Genomic DNA, 12007 nt, shown 5'->3' with positions numbered 1-12007 from the left:
CAGGACAATCCAAGACCTCCTGAGATCATGTTAACAATGGGATAATATGCATCAAGCACGGCAGAGAAGTTTTGAATAAGAGACAGACTTAATTTAAGACACTTACCAGCTTATGTTATCCATTTCTCATTATCAAAGGCACGGATCCTTTAGAGCTGCTGCTTCAGGACACTCCGATCTTCTAGGATCCTATTGCACGTTAACGATTCGAGAGCTTTTGTATCAACAGGCAAGATACGTTTTGGAATAAGAAATCGAACTAATTTAAGACTTTAATAAATTTCTACTTTTTACTTTTTTCTGCATACGAAAATTGCAGGTGTTAACATCAACAATGCATTTTACTTGTTAATATCAACCTGCCCAAATGCTGAATTCTTTAAAGCAAATGTCCTTTAAAACGCCACTTGTGGATCCGCATTAGTAGATTTAGTTAGTTAAATAGGCTACTGGACTCACCCCTCGTGCTCAATAAAGTAGTTCTCCGTCCATTTCCGTCTGCATCCCATTGATTGTTCATCCACACAAATCCACCTCTGAAGTGTACGGTTGCAGGGCCAAAATCCTTTTGAATTTCCAAGACTCCTGGTTGTGTTTTATTGCAGGGATGCAGTAGTGTGTCCTCCTGCTTTTCCATGTTGCGGGTGAAGCATCCTTTGGGTCGCTGCGCCAAATCTCTCGTCCCGCGAATCACATTAATATATGCTTCAGTGATGGACACAGCGGGCTAAATGCAAATAAAGACATTTAGCGACCATATGAGGGAGATTATGCACTTTTTTGTGAGGCAGATCTCCAGTCTATCCGCTGTGGGATGTTTGATGCCCGCAGTCTTAATGAGGCTGATCTTTTTCAGATCAAATCTGTTCGCACTAGAGTAAATACTCTGATTTACATTACAGAAATACGGCGAACATCTTCAATGCTTTAGGGTATATCTTTACCTCACTGATCGTTTATCAAAGTTAGATTTCTTTTGAAAAATAAATTAATAAAAATAAAATACCTTCTTTTTTTGACTGTCAGGTTTACGTCCCATTTTCTCCTTGCTATATCTAGAAAATATTGAATATTTTAAACGTTTTTTGACAGTTAGGTTAATGTTTTTTTCTACTTCGTGTGTTCTTTAGTATTTAAACCCTCTTTTCCAGCCTGATCCTATAATTCAAGCCATTACGTGTCATTTCACCCTTGTTTTGCGGCTCAAATTTGTTTGTTTTTTCGCAGGGAACTGCAAAGATGTCGAATCGAAAAGCACGCGGAGCACTTTTTCCCGCTCTTTTTCCATAAACAGCTCTCGCAATCGAATGGGGCCGCCAAAAACATCAGTCTTGAGGAGAAATTTGTCGACAATAACGTGATAAATGTGGCAAATGTTGCTTCCATTCCTCAGTAAGTCCATTTCGCGCCGCTTGCGCACGCGTTGACACAAATTCCTCACAAATCACGCGGAACGATGCAGCACGCGCTACTACAACTGGTGCGCGCACTCGAGCGCACCGCGATAACAGTAATAGATGGGTCTGTTTTTTTTTCTTCTGACAATTAATCGATTGCATAATTACCTGCGGCCAGCATTGCCAATGCCAATTGCGAGTACTGACGCAGTAATGGATGAGTCTGGCTGCAATGCAATGGATGGCGTGTTTAAAATCTACAGCAAGTTCTGGGTTACATAAATTAGGCGTTTCCTGAACTGTCAGGTTATACTGTACATTACAGTTTTCATGCTACCAGCATCGATAGATAACCAAGTACTGATTAATCCAAATTAACAACATCTACTTAAAGGAATAGTGCACTCATTAAAGAATCACTATATCATTTACTCATAATTATGTTTATTGCAAATGCATAATGAAAAAACATGATGAGGTGTTTAGCAGAATGCCGAAGCTGAATTGTTTCTACATTAGGGGTGTTTTCACTCACTTTTATTGATTGGATAGCTGTCTGATCTTGGGGAGAAAAATGGTAAACGCAGTTTTGATGGAAAGCAATGTGATCAAGGTGCGATGACAGTCATATAAGATGTAATATTAAAGTGCATAGTTGTCCAAGCCACATGCCTGGACACATGGATGCAATATTGTAGTCCCGCTGGTCTACACACAGCTGTTAAATACTATGTAGGATGATGAATTCATTATGCAATTCATATGCTTCATTATGCAATTAAATGCCTAAACTTAAAGGGATAGTCCATGCAGAATCATTTACCAACTCTCAGGTCATTCCAAATTTATATGACTTTCTTTCTTTAGTGTAACATAAAAGAATATGTTTTAAGAATCAGTTTATCTGTCAATCTATCTGCATATAAGAAAAATTGTGGAACTTAACATGCTCATAAAAACGATTTACTTTCACCCTCAATGCCACCATGCAGTTGTTCCCAGTTTCAAACATTAATGAGTTCTCAAGCCAATTGACTTAGAAAAAGTCTCCAAAATGCAATATTTACTTGTTTTGAGAATGGCATTATTCAACAAGTGCTCAATTCCCTAGGTTATTAACCCTGACAATGGTAAAATCAATCAATCCACTCCTTTCACACACACACCTCTGCTAATAATGTAGCTCAAGACCATGATGATAACGTTGATGATAGTAACAATAGGGATAAACAAGGCCTCTTTATCTCTGTAATATAAATCAAACATGTATTATCTATAATGCATAGCATTAAGTATATAAATATGTTTCCTGCACTTTTTTGTTCTTCCAGATAAATGCTGATAAATGCTAAATGCATAAATGCACATGTAAATGAATTATTTATAGCTGTTTAACTGCTGAAGTGGCTTTTGTCACAAAAACACATCATTATGTTTTTCCTTTTGGTGTTTCAACAGCGAAATGTGTCGCCACCTATGCAACTTAAATGTATTACGTTGCATTTCCTAAAATCAAACACAAAACAGCATTGACAAAACACAACCCACTGTACTGAATGGGTGCCGTCAGAATGAGAGACATAACAGTTGATAAAAACATCATAATAATCCACAAGTAATCCACACCACTCCAGTCCATCAGTTAACATCTTGTAAAGAGAAACGTTGTATGTTTGTGAGAAACAAATCTATTAAGACATTTTAACTTTAAATGGTTGACTTTTTTACTGGAGAAATATGGATAGAGGAATTGCATTTTAGCTGGAAGCAACATTTTGATGTTAAAATTGTTGTGATTATTGATATATTTGTTTCTTACAAACACGTTTTTTCAATTCACAAGACATTAAATGATGGACTGGAGTGGTGTGGATTATTATTTTGATTTTTTATCAACTGTTTGGACTTTCATTCTGACGGCACCCATTCACTGCAGAGGATCCACTGGAGAGCAAGTGATGCAATGCTACATTTCTCCAAACCTGATGAAGAAACAAACTCATCTATATCTTGGATGGCCTGAGGGTGAGTACATTTGAGCAAATTTTCATTTTTGGGTGAAGTACAACTTTAATAATTTGTAATAAGACAAGAATCATATATTAAGAAACAAAATGTTGAATTCATGCTCCATTTCACTCACCAAAGCTAATTTTAATTTCATTTGGTACTAATTTGCTCGCTGCATGCTCCAATATCATCATGCATATATGCTTCTACTTGGCTGGGAACAGAAAGAGAATTGCTGATGAGAAAAGAGGAGTCTAGCTAATGACAAAATCTCTCTCTACTAACGCTGCTTAGGCAGCACAGGCAGAGAACATATGGTTACATCTATCACTAAGTTGTCAGGATTCTCCCTGAAAGTTGCTGTTTATAATTACCTGAGCGTTTAAATGACAGTGCCTCTCTGTGGGCTGACAGCAGTGGAGGGCTGAGTTAGATCTGGGGAGGGGTTGGCATTTGGGGAAGACTATTGATTTAGTGTCATTATGTAAAGAACAAGCAGCAGAGTCAGCTCTGATCTAGAGGTACAGTATGTTCACCGATCATCAGCACACACACATATACATCTATCTGAATGAGCAAAACTTCTGCACATCTGCATATGAGAGTTGGTGCACAAGGATAGGTTACTGAAGCATGTTTGATACTTTTTTTTTTTTACTTCATTTCACACACCAAGTAAAAAAATAAAAAAATAAAGAATATGGGACTACACTGTAAAAAGAACTTTGAACTTGTAAATAAAGATAGCATCAGTTAAGTAAATTTTACAAACAAATACTATTTTGTCTTTTTACTTCAAAATATCACGTTTAACTCTAATTAAACTTGAGGTTTCATTTTTATTTGTTGTACTTAAATACATAAGTAAATTCAAATGGAACTGCCTAGGTAGAAATTAAAGTTAAAACTCATAAGTATATTTTACTTGGAACTGTTCATTATGTTTACAAGGATTCTTTAAGTAAATATCAAAGTTATAATCCCATATTTCCCATCATGCAACGGGGCATGAATAATTAAAAATGTACACTGTTTTATGGTTGTTTTTGTTGTTAGTTGTTTAGTTGAGTTGTTATTTGTTTTTTTGTTTTAGTAACATACTGTTTTGTGACACATGGAGTTTATTTTCTACTCAAAATGACCCATTCATAATCAAACACTATTCACTGATTGTTACCGTCATTGTGTGTGGTGTACCAAGTATTGATATCTCTGTGTTCATTTGGACATTCATTTTAATGAGTGGGTATATTATCTTAAAAGGATAACAGCTTGTCTACATGCCTAGTTGCATGTTTGCAAGTGAACCACATGCTGTAATAGCATGGCAGTTTACCAGTGTTACCTTGTTAAAGTAAATTGTATAGACTCGTAGGTTGTGTTTGTGTTTAATGCAATGCTTAAATTTTACTTAAAATACATGAGAGCAACATTTTCTAAATAATTTTTTTTATACAGTGATAAGCATTACATAATGTTAAATTTACAAATTTTCAGGTAAATCCTACTCCACATTTTTTACAGTGTATTACTGTACCTTCTGATCACATTGCAAAAAGAGATCCTATTCCTCTTCCTCAGTATTTTTGTCTTGTGCAATTTATCTAAATAATCAAGATACATTAAGAGGCAAAGTGACGCAAGATATAAAGTCCTGTTTTTAGAGAATGGGATTTTTTCAGGTGTTTATCTGTATTTTGAATTATGCATTGCATTGTGTTGTATTTTAGGATTACAGAAATGTCCTTAAACTTATAATTTTACCAGGACCTTTTCGGTTTTTTGGTTTGTTTGTTTTGTTTTTACAGTGAATATCCAACTCAGAAGGATAAACACGTTTTCATACCACACTGACAAATATTTGTTAATGCTTTCAAAGTATAAACACTTCATTTTGTTCAATCTCTCAGAAAACAAAACTTTAATTATCTTCCTTATATATAGAACCAAAAACAGTTCTTCTATGGCATCGCTGTGAAAAACCGTTTGAAGCACAATTTTTAAGAGTATAGTTGCACATAACAATGACAGCAAAAACAACAGCAGCAGCATAAATAAAGTCAGAAAAATAATGCAACTGCATAATTTATTCCTGCTGCAATGCATGCTAAATCAACAACATTGTTCAATATGATATTATTTGTAATACATACAGGTCTGGGGCAATAGTTGAAAGGACAGCATGTGGGTCTAACATGTGTTTTAATAAAGATTCACATGCAAAGTCTCAAAATAATAAACTACTTCACATTTCTTGGTGACTCAAAAGGTCCCATATGCTGTATAAAATGTAATTGCTTTTCTACAGTATAAAATGAACACAATATTAAGCTAATTATAATATGAGCTAAGCAGTTGGGAGTCACTTGACAGAGTCTCTCATTAAGGGATTAATTAGTCATTTTCACAGTAAAACATTTCACTTAAATGGCCCAGTGTGTTATCAGATGATCAATCCATTATATTGGCTGAAACATATGTTGATAACCATTTACTTCCCTCCAGGGTTCGATATCTTGTAGTTGTGGTTCACAGAGTTTCTTTACAGCAGCAAACGCCTACGAAATCATCTATGGGATGTGGAACTCAACTCATTATTTTATGTGTAATTTAATCGGTTTGGCAGAAATACATTGATTGTGTTCTTTTCATGGGTCTTTATTTTCTACAGTAGCTGTGGGAGAGAAAGACGATCTCTGAGGAGTCAATTAAACTCACCACTGACCATCTCAACATCATTAACAGATAAAGAGGAGACAAGAAGCATCATAACATTCCTTGTCCAGAGATGATGAACAGTTTGTTTCCTCTAAACTAAATCAAGGCCTTTGAAATTGAGGATTAAAATTAACAGTAGCTTGGTGGGTCAGATTTCGAAAAACAACTTAATTAATTGAAAACATCAGATAAACGTATATTTTTTTATTTTATCATAGATTAAAGCAATATCATCGCCAAAAACTTTCAAACTAGTGATATTATTTTAAAAATCGCCCTTGTGTTCATTTAATTGCAGACTTCCGTCTTTAAAAACTGTAAATGTATTATTTTACTCAACATATTAAGAGATGCCAATCAAAATTTTGAGATCATTATTATTATGTTTTATTCAGCAAGGATGCATTAAATTCATCAAACGTGAGAGTAAAGACCTTTACTTTGTTACAAAAACCGATATATTTCAAATAAATGCTGATCTTTTGACATTTCTATTTATCAAAGAAACAAAAATCCACAAAAAATAATTATAATGATAATAATCAGAAATGTTTCTTGAGCAGCAAATCAGCATATTAAAATGATTTCTGAAGATCACGTGACACTGAAGACTGGAGGAATGACGCTGAAAATTCACAGGAATAAATAACATTTTAAAGTATATTCACGAAGAAAAACTTATTTTAAACTTTTTAAAATGTTACTGCATTTTTAATCAAACAAATGCAGCCCTGGTGAGCTGAGGAGACTTCTTTTAAAAACATCTTAGCAACCCTAAACCCTTATGCAAAAAGGTAAAGCAGGAACAGGAATGACCCTCCTCCAAATGAGAAACGCAATTCAATCAGATATGAAACTTATGAAACATGTTAAGTGCCCTATAAGGTAAATTTGAGGAAAAGAGCCCCATCAAAATGCCATATCAGTAGAAAACTGGTGTAAGGCTCAAAAATTAGGTTCTGCTTACTGCTTATGTATTAAAATGATATGGATATAAAATCAATCACAATACATGACATTACCACCATATAAAATGGATTAAAGCTTCATCAAAGCAGTTAAATAAACCAGGTAAAAAGGTCAAATAAACCATGTGTCCTTGCATCAATGCACTATGGTCCTTTGGTCTCTATATCAGTGATTTTGAGTGTTTTTTTATACCACTAGGAAAAATTGCCATAAGTTTGCTTGTATCAGCCATAAACCGTGAGGCCGTGTAGAAATGGATGCTCCGCTGGCTGCACATAACCACAAAAGAGCAATAATAATCATTATCAGGTAATAAGCAGAGCTTTCTTATTGTAGCGAATGTCTCTTTGTAAATGTCATTGCAGAACGAACTACTGAGGAAAATACAGAGCATCCTCCAGGTGGGTCCTCTGCAATAAATCAACACTGCGTAAATCATATCATATCTTTCATAAAATAGCCATATTGGGAAAGCAATAAAAAAAAGATGGAAACAAAGAAAATATTCCAGTACTTACACTTAGACTTTCATTTCCAGGTACAGTAGCACGGCGAGGCCAGTCACAGTAATTCAGAGTGCTTATGAAGAGAAGTGGAGAGCAAAGAGAGGGAATTGCATTTTAAAGTGAAGTTTAAAATCATTTAGGAACTAAAAAATGAAAAAGAAGAAAAAAAAACAGTTAAAGTAAAACCATTCTAGAGTGATCTATAAAATAGGTGCCTTTTCCATTTAGGAAACATCTTTGTAAGTCAATTACTGTAAAAAGAGGCCAAATAATTACTTTATTTTCATGCATTTATAAATGGCATTTTGCCAAATAAAAGAAAATGTACAAAAATGAACATGCTGATATATTCTGAACTAGAATTCTGCTGCTCTTCCTCCTGTCATAGCATTCAATAAAATTACTTTCATAAAACAGAGAAAAAGTGTTTAATTTTCCTAATATTTAGTATGACAGGATGAATGGCATGACAAATGTTTTTAAGCAAAATGCGCTGTTATGTATAGGTTAACAAACAGTGTGACGAGAAATCAAATACATCAAAATATATTTATAGTAATATAATTAGTAAACGTTTTTATATAAATGAGATAACATTAGACGGTTATATGCTGTGTGTGTGTGTATAATATGTTGTATTTTTATAGCAATAGAAATTAAAAAGTGCAATTGCATATATTACTTGTATAGTGCCATATGCTGTGGACATAAATGTACTCCTAAAACAATGTGAAATTTAAGTCTTCAAAAATGAATTTAGGCATGAAATCAACACGGATTAGCTTGTTGGCTCGATGTGATCCTGCAGTAATCATTCTGTCACTGATATAATGGCAAACAGCATCTCTCAAGGGTCAGTGAAAAATATTTCTCATCCCCAGGCAAGTGTCTCACTTGAGATGTGATGGTGTTTTATAGCAGCAGCAGTTCTCTTTGCGTTCAGTCGTGTCTCGGAGGCCCGTGTGTCGCTGTTGAGTGCTTTGGACAGGTGCCACGTCGTTGAGGAGCGCTCCTCTTACACCTGCACAATCTGTTCAGCAACAATCCCATCAGCCCACGGGGAGCTCCAACAAGACCTGCAGAACAAACAAATTACTTCCTGACAGGGTAAATGCTGTTTGCCTTTATAGCACCGTTCCAAAATGAGTAGGCAGTGACCTTCTGAGATGAAAAGAAATCGGCAGGTCCACAGAACATTTAACATGCTTAAATACATTATGCAGATTTTTGATTTGGAGCAAGACAGCAACTCAAATACGGCTGCTCATGTGAAAAGCAGAGGAAATGTATTAACACATATTGATTTAAAAGTAACAATTCAATAAAGATACATGAGATGCTGCCATTGATTTGGCAAAAGAGGCAGCCCACTAGGTTTTGGGACAGAGATATCCACTTTATTGAACTTTATTTTTCTTCTTCTGAAACCATAACAATCACATTCAAGAAAATAATGAATAAATAGGTGTAAGTGAAAATAAATACAAAAATAAATATTGTATCAAATGAGTGTTGGTTAAAGTAAATAAATAATAATATTTAAAAAAATGCAAGTGAAGTGTAGGTGGAAAATAAATAAATAAGTGTATGTAAAAAATAAAGAAAGAAAAACATGCATACATACTTGGTGTAAATTATACAGGTTTACACCTGTAACTTTTGCACTTGGGTAAGGAAAATTTCTGGGAATGGTGCATTTTGGATCATGTAAATAATGTGTATGTGAATATAAACATCATTCATAATGGTAGGCTATAAATCAAAAAGCCATGGTATAATCATCTGCTTCCATCATGATAGGAATTAAACAAGGCAAAGAGAGAAAACAAGATCATTAAGGTGCTAACTGATTATAATCTCACAAACAATCTCACACTTTTATCAGCCTTTACACAGACAAATATTTACTAATAGCCAAACCTCCACCTTCTTTCTAAACAATCATGGGTTTGATTCACAGCGATTGCATGAACTGATAGTGTCTTCCTTAAATGCAATGCAAGTTGTTTTGATTAAAAGGATCTGCCAAAGGCATGAATGTTAAATGTATATCATAAAGGCAAGATTAAATGTAAACTGTATTAACAGTTGTTTTAGGCTCTGTGTTCTGTAGCACTACAGTATGCGTCAATTCTTCATCCCTCAGAACAAACTGTAAAGAATCACCGACCTTAATGCATAACTGACATCTCAGATTGGAAATGGCACACAAAAGTTTGCAGCTCAAGAAGAAAATAGGGCAAAGGAACTGGAGTCTATTAATAAATCCGGAGGATGTGTAGCACCAATGCAAATTACCTTTGAGGGTCTGATCCATAATTAGTGGTGCTTTCTAAGTCAAACATCACTACTACTATTGCTTACCCATAAGGATAGGGATTATTTGAACAAGCTTAAAAATACAAATACTTCAAATCATGAGGAGAGGTGTGCCTTTGGTTGTATATACAGACAAAGGTATAAGATTTGAGTTTCATACAAAAAAAACAGCCCAGAAAGTTTAACTAGAGGCCAACATATCCCAGATTTGCAGCACACATCTTTTGGAGAAAATCATGATGTTCAGCTCTAGTGGAAGTAGAAAGACAGAACTGAGAAAGACTGGAGAAATATAAGCAGAGGGCATTGAGCATCAGCAATATTTGAGCTTATATAATAGTGCTGTGTAAGAGTAAGTGCATATAAATGAACGCAGAGCCACTAGATTTTGTTTGGGTTGAAAAAGAAAAGACGTAGAGGAGTTGGAAATGAAAGCACATGTGTTGAGGTGGAAGAAGGGCAGAAGAAGAACAAAGAAGACTGAGATTCAGTTCAATAGCTCTTCAGGTTCCTTTGAAAAACTGGACTGGCGTAAAGAGTAGAGATGAGATGCTTTCAAAGATTTCTGACTACTGTCAAACTAAATAACCAGCTCCAGGTTTGCAGCAGCATCGGCTCTTGACTTACTGGTTTTATTGCACCATGTGCTTGCTTGCTTGCTAGATAGATAGATAGATAGATAGATAGATAGATAGATAGATAGATAGATAGATAGATAGATAGATAGATAGATAGATAGATAGATAGATAGATAGATAGATAGATAGATAGATAGATAGATAGATAGACAGATAGATAGATAGAGCATCTCCATCATGTCACCTTCATACTGTACCTCTCTTTACTCCCTACAGTAATACATAAATAATGCATGAAAATGTGTATGAATGTATATACTTTCTCTCAGATATCTGTACAGTGAGTCTCACTGGATATAATTTCATTGCTAAGAGGACAGTTGGGAATAAAGCATTGTGATTATAGTGAGCTCTGTGCTTACAGATACTTTTAGATTAAACATATAATTCAAAAAGCCAGGATGGGAAAACGCATGTGAGGTCGAGCAACACATAAAGAAAAACACATAAATCATTTACTTCAATGCTGGGTTTTCTGAAGAAAATACATGTGCAAAAATCACCACCGTAATGTCAGGTTAAAAGCTTAACTATCTTGGATTTTTGCAACAGTTTTATCATCTGCTAAGTGGAAATCCTGCATCTGGTCTCTTCTATTTGGCAACAATCGCTGACAGAAATGTTGTAGATGCATTAGACGTTCTGTCAGTTAGTGAAAATCACACAAACAAAAGCAAAACATCCATCTCTCAGACAGATGTGCTGGGTGAGTTATGCATAACACATTATCAGATTATTGTCTATATTTGATGATAGCTACCTTTGATGTTGAAGTTATGTGAACAAATTATGTTTTTGTTACCTAATTGATTAATTTGAATCCAATGTGCATGATTAAATCCTACACATTAAATCTTTATTATATATATATTTTATTTTTTACTTTGATTGTACTTTTTATTTATTTATTACTTTGGATGAAGACTCAGTTAAAATTGAAGCCTTAAATATAATTTGAGAAAAACTAATACATTTGGCTGTGACAAATGTAACCATGTTTTTTTCACTGGATGCTGGATATCATTTAATGATTTTTCATAATTTAATGTGCATTTGATTAATTATTGCTGCCATTATCTGTTTAATAAAACTCGATTGTATTTGTCAGTAAATAAAAACTTTGAAAAATCATCTATCATAATACATATACATATATATATATAATGACAGGATGAGCTAAAATTACTATACCTAGTAAATATTTGTGACTTGTGTCATTGCTTGCAAAAATGTTATACTACAGTATCTGTCATAATGTTACAGCATGTGCCAGCAGGGACTCACTACAGCAGCTAACCAGCTAAAGCAGCATCAGTGAGGAATGCTGATCTGAGATCTGCTGCTGTAGCTGGAGGCTGATTAGATCTTGGAAGGTCATCAACTCTGCTGAAGCCAGTTGAGCCGCAGTGAACTGATTTATTCTCTAATGTCTGGCTCTGTTGGTACCTGA

This window comes from Carassius carassius, chromosome 14, assembly GCF_963082965.1.
Source record: "Carassius carassius chromosome 14, fCarCar2.1, whole genome shotgun sequence".
Lineage (NCBI taxonomy): Eukaryota > Metazoa > Chordata > Actinopteri > Cypriniformes > Cyprinidae > Carassius > Carassius carassius.
This window is presented reverse-complemented; position numbering follows the sequence as displayed.